Genomic DNA, 10593 nt, shown 5'->3' with positions numbered 1-10593 from the left:
ATAATAATAAAGGGGCAAGAAATAGGAGGGAGCCTTCATAAAGGTTGATCAGGTGGCGCCTCAGTACTCGATAGAGCTCCAGAAGAGGGAGGCACCAGAGGATGATTATTTGGAGCCTCAACAGTTGGTAGAGCTCCGGAGGACGAAGGCAATAAGTGCCTTTGGAGTAAAGCCACAAATATCCGATTGTCACTCTGAATCCGACCTTCGGATTCCTGCAGCTGGTCGAGCTTTCTTTTCATGCTCGTTGAGTAACTATTTGCGAGCATGTGCAACTTTCTGTTTTCATGCTTAAGCCCTCTAATCTCTTGCTTAAGGCTTGCCATCTCAGCCATCAAGGATTTGACCTGGCGAGTACGAGCAAGAAGGCGTTGGCCCATATTCGATACAGAGCCCACACACTGAACACTGAAAGCCAGAGAGTCCTGAACAGCCAGCTTATTAGACCGCTTGGAAAATATCATGTTGTCCTTGGGAGTGAGAAGATTTTTAGCTACCACCGTAGCGGTTATGTCATTTTTCATCACAGAGTCCCCGACTGTAAGAGGACCGGTAGAGGATAAGAAGGATGTGTGCCATATGTTATATGGAGAAGATATATCGGCATCTTCCCCAACATTCAAATCAAGACGACGATCAGATGGGCAAGCCATTTGCAAAAATGATGAAAGAAGAAGAAGTCGTGTAAATCGAATTCTTAGAAATACAAAAGGAGAGAAATTCCTAATAGGTTGCAACTCTCTAAGTGTGTTTTTGAACACGATTAATGCCTCTATAAAAAGAAGAGGCAACATGGCCTGTTCAGAAATCGAAGAGGCAACGTGGCCGTTCAAAAACCAAAGAGGCACCTATCCCTGGTGGCCTTGTTGCCTCTTCAATTTTTGAACAAACGGCCCAGTTTTTGAAATTCGGGGATAGGTGTCTCCTTGGTTTTTGAACGACCCTGTTGCCTCTTCTTTTTATAAAGGCATTAATCGTGTTAAAAAACACACTTAAAGAGTTGCTACCTGTTAGGAATTTCCCTCCTTTTGTATTTCTAAGAATTCGATTTACACGACCTCTTCTTCTTTCATCATTTTTGCAAATGGCTTGTCCATCTAATCGTCGTCTTGATTTAAATGTTGGGGAAAATGATGATATATCTTCTCCAGACAACATATGGCACTCATCCTTCTTATCCCCCACCGGTCCTCTTACAGTTAGGGACTCTATGATGAAGAATGACATAACCGCTACGGTGGTAGCTAAAAATATTCTCACTCCCAAGGACAACATGATCCTTTCCAAGCGGTCTAATAAGCTGGTTGTTCAGGACTCTCTGGCTTTTAGTGTTCAATGTGCGGGCTCTGTATCGAATATGGGCCAATGCCTTCTTGCTCGTACTCGCTAGGTCGAATCCTTGATGGCTAAGGTGGCGAGCCTTAAGCAAGAGATTAGAGGGCTTAAGCATGAAAACAGAGAGTTTCACATGCTAGTTACTTAACGAGCATGAAAAAAAAGCTCGACCAGCTGCAGGAATCCGAAGGTCGGATTCAGAATGACCATCAAATGTTTGTGGCTTTACTCCAAAGGCACCTATTGCCTTCGTCTTCCGGAGCTCTACCAACTGTTGAGGCTCCAAATAATCATCCTCTAGTGCCTCCCTCTTCTGGAGCTCTACCGAGTACTGAGGCGCCACCTGATCAACCTTTGTGAAGGCTCCCTCCTGTTTCTTGCCCCCTTTATTATTATTATTATTATTATTATTATTATTATTATTATTATATTTTTTTTAGTCATGTAAAATGTACGTTTATTTAAATTTTGTAGAGAAATCAATAAATGAGCTTTATTTCCCCCAAATGGTACTTTTTTTTCTTTTTTTTTCTTTTTTTGTCAGTTGCTTTCCACATGCCATCATCACATATACCAAGTGTATGGTGAAGGAAATTTTGTGAAAAACATGTTCATTTGAGCAACATCTATGGCATGCAATTAACAATTAAAGGCGGAATCATGCTAGTATGCACTCAAAACAAAACATTACCCATGAAATTCAAAGCCTAGTAGAAAGGTGAACCAAGACTCAACTCAAGAACACAGTGAGTTGAGATATTTCATACCTTTGTTGATTCCTCTTTGCATAAGCAAAGGCTAATCACCCAAGGAGAGGGCCTTCATTCCTTACTTCTTAGTTCCATCGATTTCTGGGAGGAGGATGGTAGAAAGGATTCTCCAAGTTCCCAAAATTGAGAACCTCTAATTTTTCCACACCAAGGAGGGACTTGAAGAAAAGATGAGTGACCTTGGAGGATGAGAGATTGCTAGCTAATCTCCTCCAAGGGGGCCGGCCTCTTAGAGAGAAAAGGAGAGCATTGTGTTCTCATCCTTTCCCCAAAAGAAAACACTAAGGATGAAATGGCTATAAAGTTGCCTTTATACCACCTCACAATGAAGTGGCAAACTTGCAATTAAAGCAAGTTCACTACCCTCCTCTATTTGGCCAGCCTTAGGGGTTTATTGGGCTTTCAAGCCCTTTATTTATTCAAGTTGGCATACAACTTGAGTTAATGGGCTTGACTTTCAAATCCCATTGGGCCTTGCGGCCCAAAACTAACCCTAGGTTTATAACGAACGTATTCGTTTGATTAATTAACATATTAATTAATCCTGGCTATAAATAATTAAACCATTTAATTATCCTTACTCATCTCCGTTGTTTCTTCAATCTCTACCTTACACGATGTACAATCCATTATGTTCCTTTTAGCGAGGCAGTGGGCGATTGTTACTCTTAACAATCGATTGTGAATTGAAACTTACTTTCAATTCTCCCTTTAGTGATTATACACATTTAGGGCTTCCACAAACCATGAGTGACACCTAGCAGTATGTCATGGTTACCCAAGCTAATCAGAAGAGGTGGAGAACCTATTCAGTTTAGGATTACAATACAATACGGTCTTTCTCTAATACAATACTCTTGACCACATTGTTTGGTTTGATAGTTTATTCATGTCTTCTATCCAATGTGATTCTCTTACTTATATGATTACCTTGAATGTGATTTGAAACGACTTCTTAAATCTCATTCATACTCTGGTCAGAGATTCTTAATCATATCATAGAGTATTTTCCCTCAAACGGTTTGAAGGTTAGAGATCCCTTGTTGCGCATTCACTTGCATCCATGGCTAAGTGGCTTAACCCCAACTATGTCGTGGACACCCTCGGATGGAGTGACTTTGACATAGTCAAAGATAAAGGACCTAACCACAAGACAACTATGATGCCTCAGGTCAAATGACTACTTTGCATTATCCCAACCATGAGTTCTCATGTGACATGGGTATGAGAACTTCTTGTTGATCGCGTTCAGTGAACTCATTCTCTATTGAGCACCTACGTACTTGTCTTGGTGTCAGTCACACCAATGACTTGAGACCAGTCACTCTCCCTAAGAGAAGACATAAGACGTACTGATCTTAACGGACTGTCAATGCCCAATTGGCAATCCTATGATCAGGAACGTTTAGGATATGTATACGAAACAGAATGGTCTGATGAATCTAACTTCTTTAGATCACATTCTCCCAATTACATATTCCTTAGACTTATCGTTTAAGCATATAACATTTATATGAGACGGCTTCAAACAATAATCTTTGCCCTTTATATTAAACTATATTAGTTTAACATGTGAAATGTCCGTAAAGTATCATCATATGATTGGTTTTAGGGCACATTTCCAACATATGGATGTAAGGCCCCGTCTTGTTTGCTCATTTTAGGATGTCAATTTTTTAATTGACATTTCCAAATCCACTTTCGGCTTCCCACTCCATTTGATTGATAAATAAGACAAAAATAAAGGGACCATGTTCCTTGTTTTGGGGAGCAAAGCAGTTGCTTTAGCATTGGAGCAAAGCAGATGCCTTAGCATTGGGGAAAAACATATGCCTGTTGCCGTGCCAGATATCAAGTTCCTCAATTCCAGTTGTGTATGAATAGGTTCTCCTATAAGGCTTTAGACAAATATCTGATCCCCATTCCATTTCCTTCAAGTTGCAGAGTGCTTGGACTGTACTACGACCACCACTGATCACCTCTCGCTGTGCTTTATTTATTACGCTTGTTGCCATAGGTTCAGATCTTGTTGTGAATTTTTTTTTTTTTTTTTTTGGTTCTTGCTGGGCACCGAAAGGATGTCATATATATACATACATACATACATATATATATATATATATATAAATACACACACATGATTCATTGTGCTTTTGATTTTGACTAGCATGTATGTATACACACACACACACACACATACACACACACATATGCACACACACAGCTGGTGGGTTTTGACTTTCACGTGACTTTTTTTATTTATTTATTTTTTTAGGTACACAGTGTATATTGGTGAATTTCCTTGCTTGTTTCGATGGAGGTTCTTTTGCCCGTGCTTGGAGCTTGTTGCAGTGCGTCACTTTTACCGTGTGGGGTTGTGCAAAAGACTGCAGCGAGTTTATGTTGTGTAGTGTCTTTTGGTCACGACTTTCCTCGGTCATGACTTTGTTGTGCCTTTTGCTGCTACTTGGAGCTTGTTGCAGTGCGTCACTTTTACCGTGTGGGGTTGTGCAAAAGACTGCAGCGAGTTTATGTTGTGTAGTACCTTTTGGTCACGACTTTCCTTGGTGGTGACATCATCGTGTCTCTTGCTGTCGCTCGGAATGACTGTTTTGTTGCTATTCTCTTTGCCGTGCTACTCAAGTTTTGTGGCTGATTTTTTTTTTTCGTTAAGGTCATGGTATTTTTCAAGTGCTTTAAGAGCAACACCATCACCATTCTTGCGAATGAAGAGGATTCGCAAGACAGGGGAACGACATTGAAGCTTTACGCGCCACTAACTGATCCTAAGGTGCTTGCTCTTCCTGCAAAAGACAACTCTATGCATATTAAGTCGTGCTCTTCTGAAGTATCTTGGGAGGTGGTAGATTATGTTCAACTAGATACGAAGAAGAAGGCGTGCACCTCGAGGATTCTTATCTTGGACTCTTCGCACCATGTTCGTGACAATCATCTGGCCTCGTCTGAGCTTCTTCATGATCGTATCCATAATGGAGCTATGGCTTGGAGTAGCACCCTATCGACTACTGGAGGAGCCACCTTCGTTGAATTTTACTGGGAATGGCTTGAAGATGTCTTGAGCCGCTCTAAAGATGTGCTTACCAACGTGGGCCTTTATCATGTTGTATATGCATCTTTGTTCAGTTATGATTGCCATCATTCTGTCATTCGTGCATTTTTTTAGCATTGGTGTTCAACAACCAACACACTTCACACGGCTCAAGGGGAGATGTCGATTTCACTTAGGGATCTTCACAAGATAGGATGCTTGGTGATCCAAGGAAAATTTGATGACGAGGTTGTTCCTAGTGTGGAGGATTTTTCTTATTGCAACAATCAAGGATTGCATGCGAGTTGCCGCTATTTGTTTTGGGCATACCATAAGCTTTCCTAAGAGGCCTCGGGTAAGTCAGCATGGATCCGGTTTTGGTATTGGGATGCCATGAAGTACCAAAGACGTTCGAAGAAAAGTGGTCGTAACAAGGCAACCAGGCTTAAGGGAAACTCGGATCCGTCAGGTGTCATTGGTCAAGCTGGGAGCCGTAACCTTACCGAGTTGAAGGCATTTGAGGATCTTGGCGTGGCGTCAGAGCACTTAGAAAAATCTTACCTAGCCACTTTCTTAGCTTGTTGGTTTTGTAAGTTTGTTTTCCTCAAAGACGACGTCAATTTCATCCGTCCCGGAGTCTTCAAAGTTGCTAACAAGATGGTCGTTGGCGAATTTTTTAGCCTTGCTATTTCGGTCTTAGCCAACATTTACAATGGCTTGGGTGTTGTTTCAAACTCGGTTAGCACTGAAGATCGTGATGCGATATTTCCTTACCATTACGTGTATGGTTGGTTGGGTGTGTACTTGGCACTCATTTTTCTTCGTCAACTTTAGACAAGTCAGGGCCTTCTTCACCAACTTCAATTAAGTTAGGGCCTTTGATGACGAAGTATTTTGGCATGTTTTCTGTGAAGGGCTTTGATGATTTGCAGGCACAAGCGCTGTTTAGAAGTTATGAATGCTTGAGGATTGATCACCTGGTGAGAGTGGGTTCGCTGTGACGAGGCATCATGGATGATTCGCATATTCGCTTCTCAAACTTGTTTTATCTTATAAATCTTCGCTCGGGGTATGTTTCTCTGCGACAAGAAGACCGATGCATCGTTTAGCCGTATAGTCCTCACAACAGGCAATTTGGTTTTGTCCAAAATGTGCCTGGCAAGCTGAAGGAAAAAGCCCGATTGGAATCCTTGCAAGTCGTGTATATGCATTGGGAGTCTTGTACCCATGCATGTACAAATGCTTCTATCACTCTGCCAACCAAAGATGAGTTCAAGAACAATCTGGTGACCCGTGCTTACGTAAATTGGTGGTCAAAGGTACATTATGAAAACTTGGGGACGACAAGTGGTACCAATTCTTCTTGCTTACGTAATGATGCACCGAGAGAGGGGTGTTCTGTGATTCTTACGCAGCTGATACCGCTTGATTGTGCGAGTGCAACTCATTTGCAAGATGAACCTGTGGTTTTAGTTCCTCAGCACCCGTGCTTGTCTCCTCAACATCCGGATACTTATGAAGAGGCGGGTGATGAAGTTGATTCGTGCAAAGATGGACTTGTTTTGCAGCAGCGTCAACAAATTATAAACAAGCGACCATTTGAAGGTGCTCAGGTTGATAGCGACGTCAATTTTTGTCATAAGAAGAAAGAAGCGTTTAGGCCTTCTTAATTTGGTGGTCGTGTGTCACTTGATAAAGATGTACATATTCATTTCTTTCTTGTGACTTACTTTGCTTTCATTATTTTAGCTTTGATTTCTAACATCTTTTTTTGTCTTGTTTAGGCTGAGCCATCTTATTCTTTTGATCTAGCGAACGCAAGCGTTCATTCTTATATGGATATGATATCTGAAGGTAATTTACCTACAGATAGAGAGATTGGGGATCCGCCTGGTGCAGAGCCTATTCCGAATCAGCCAAGTTGGCCTGGTTTGCCGTGTGTAGGTGAAGATATGCAAGGGCCCGTCATGCATCCAATACCTTTGCCAGCTAGCTCTGAAATCTCTTTAAGAGGGCCAAACATTCATGGAACTGAGCAGCTTATCTGTCGCATCAGACTTCATATGGCTATGGATGTCAGAAGCCATATTGAGGAGAGGATTTCAAAGTACCCATTAGAAGACCTTGCGTTGCTTAAAAAGGATTTATCGAAGTTTGTTTGTACGATTAATGACCTTAAAGTTGATTCCTCGCCCTTGAGAGTTCAGATTGCCAAACTTATGGCTGCCTCGACTGAGTATTCTTCCTTGCGTGCTATTTCCTCGAAAAAGTTGAGTCCAGATGTTAAAGCTCAACAACTTGCTGGAATAGACTTATTAATTGCCCAAGTTTGGTCTTCTCAGCAAGCTGCTTCAGAAGATTATCAATTCACAGGAACCTCCTTAGCTTCCGTCCAAGTGCGTCTGGAAGCATTAGTGCGGGAGAGAGAGTAGTTGGGAATTGAAGCATCACGGCTTGAATGTGTTCTTTCGGAGCAGGAAGCTACAATTTCTCAATACCAAAAGGAGATGTCACACCTAAAGCAAGAGAAATGTATGGTAATGGAGTCGCCCACCTTGTCTCCTACCGATGTGGAGACTTTGAAGACTTTGGAAGGCCTGCTTGAGGATCGTTGTCGTAGTTTTATGGATATAGTTCTTAAGTAATGTCTTCCTTAAGCCTTCTTTCCTTCTGATCATTTTTTTTTTTGTAAATAAAGCTTTGTTGCCAAATCCTTCCTTTAAAGAAATAAATTATTCACATATTGAATTTGCTCTTTATTCCTCAAAGTGTTTGTGTTTTTGTTGATGATGTGACTGTACTTGAAGTTTTGAAGTTTCAAGTTGCCTACGTACCCTCAGTTAAAGAGGGATCAAGTCATGACGTAGTTCAAATACATTTTCTTTTGGATTTTTTTTTGTGTCGTACGCAATTTATGCTCTTGCGGGCCAGGAGCATGGTCCGTTTGTTTTAGGGGTAGTAGCACTTGAAGAATCTATCATTGATATGGCCGATCTTCAAGCCGTCTATTGCCATGATTAAGTATACGCCATTGGTGTAGACTTCTTGTATTACATAAGGTCAATCCCACTTTGATGTGAACTTGCTTTTTGTTTTGTGAGTTGTGATGATAGGCCTACGCAATGCAAGGACGAGATCTCCTATTTGAAAAGAACGAGGGTGAACTTTCTTGTTGAAGGCCTTGGAGAGTCATGCTTGATAACATTCCAAGTGTTGCTGAGCTTCAAGCCTTATCTCATCCAACGCTTCAAGCTCTTGAAAGCGTAACTTTGCATTCTCTTCGTCAGTCAAGCCTTCTTGAATAGTCATCCTTAGTGAGGGAATTTAACTCTCAAGCAGTAGAACAGCTTCCATGCCTTATTCGAGAGAATAAGGTGTAGCTTGGGTAGGAGTCCTATATGTCGTCCTATATGCCCAAAGTGCTTCGCTTATTCTTTCATGCCAGTCTCTCTTTGTTCGGCCGATCACCTTCTTTAGGAGCTTGCACAATGTTTTGTTGAATGTTTCCGCAAGATCGTTGGCCGGAGCATGATACATGGAAGACTTATGCTGCTTGAACTTGTTTTTCTTGCAAAACTCGTCCATGAGTCGGTTGGAGAACTGTTTTTCGTTGTCAGTGATAATGTAGTGAGGCATACCATATTGGTGGATGATATGTTCCTTGATGAAACTGACGACAGTTTCCTTTTTGACTTCCCTTAGAGGTATGGCTTCAGCCCACTTGGAGAAGTAATCTGTTGTAGCTAGAATGTAAGTTTCTCCTGCAAATGACTTTGGCATAATTGGTCTTATGACATCCAATCCCCATGCATCGAATGGCCATGAGGCAGCTGTAGGGTGTAATGGTTCAGGCGGTTGATGTATGAAGTTGGCGTGGAATTGGCAGGCTTGGCACCTTTTGACATGTTTTAGGTAATCTTTCACCATGCTTGGTCAGTAGTAACTCATCCTTTTGAGCTGGAAATGTAGCTTCGGTCCAAACTGATGCGCCCCACATACACCTGAGTGTGCTTTTTCCATAGCTTGATTGGCTTCTTCCTCACCGAAGCATCTCAGAAGTACTCATTCAAAAGAGTGTCAATAGAGTGTTCCTTTGTAGTAGAGGAAACGAGGTGCTCATCGACGTATTTCAGAGCAGTGTTTAGGATCATCTAGAAGCTTTCCATGCTCCAAGTCGTCGATCAGCGGCTGTCTCCACTCTTCAGCATCGACTGGAAGTACTGAGATGACATTTGTATCATCCAGTAGCATTTCAGTGACGAGCGGGATCACCCATTTTTGCCAAACTGGCACGTCTGCAGCTTCGTCTTCTCTTAGTGCCATACTCGAGGCTAGGTTGGCGAGAGCGTCTGCCATTTGATTTTCTTTTCTTGGCACATGTTCTAGGGTCACAGTCTTGAACTTTTGTAGCAGTTGGGTTGCCAGTCAGAAGTATGGGACGAGATCATTTTTCCTCACCTCATATTCAGTTAAGAGTCAATTGATTATGAGCTTGGAGTCGCTAAATACCTCAAGGGTTGTGATTCCCATGTTGATCGCCATTTGGAGCCCGATGATCAGTACTTGGTACTCAACGACGTTGTTGGAGCATAGTTCGCTTAGTTGGAAGGAATAAGGTAATATTTGCCTATGTGGCAACATGAATACTACTTCTGCCCCTGCTCCGTCTGCTCGTGCAGATCCGTTAAAGAACATCGTCCATGTCGGAAAGATGTCGATATAAACACCTTCTCGTCAAGCAAGTCGTCTGAGATTTTCCAATCGGCTGGGATTGGATAATTGGTAAGGAAATCTGCTAGCCCTTATCCCTTGACCGCTTTAGCTGGGACGTATATGATCTCGTATTGATTGAGAAGCAACGCCCATTTAGCTAGTCGCCCTGTCAACACTGGTTTAGACATGACGTATTTGATTGGGTCAGCTTTAGCAACCAGGTGGATGGTGTAAGCATGCATGTAATGCCTGAGCTTTTGTATAGCGAACACCAAGGCGAGACGCATCTTTTTTATTAGGGAGTAGTTCAACTCGGCGCTGGTGAGAGTTCGGCTGAGGTAGTAGAGCGCTCTTTCTTTTTGGGATTCATTCTCTTGTGCGAAGAGTGCTCCAATTGAACTTTCCTGAGCATCGATGTACAATATGAGCTGTTTTCCGGGCACAGGCGCCCCCAGGACAGGTGGACTTGATAAATATTTTTTTATGCTTTCAAAAGCATTGTGGCATGCTTCGTCCCATATGAACAGAACATCATTCTTCATGAGTCGACTGAACGGTTGACAACACCCTGTAAGGTTGGAGATGAAACACCTGATGCAAGGGGAAGTCGTCCTTCGAGCAAGCATCGTTGAGGTCCTGGAAGTCTACGCAAACACGTATTTGTCCAGATTTCTTAAAGACAGTGACAATGTTGGAGATCCACCTAGGGTATTGCACTTCTCGAAT

This window comes from Malus sylvestris, chromosome 9 (assembly GCF_916048215.2).
Source record: "Malus sylvestris chromosome 9, drMalSylv7.2, whole genome shotgun sequence".
NCBI lineage: Eukaryota > Viridiplantae > Streptophyta > Magnoliopsida > Rosales > Rosaceae > Malus > Malus sylvestris.
The sequence above is the reverse complement of the archived record's forward strand: the minus strand, read 5'-3'. Positions refer to the sequence as shown.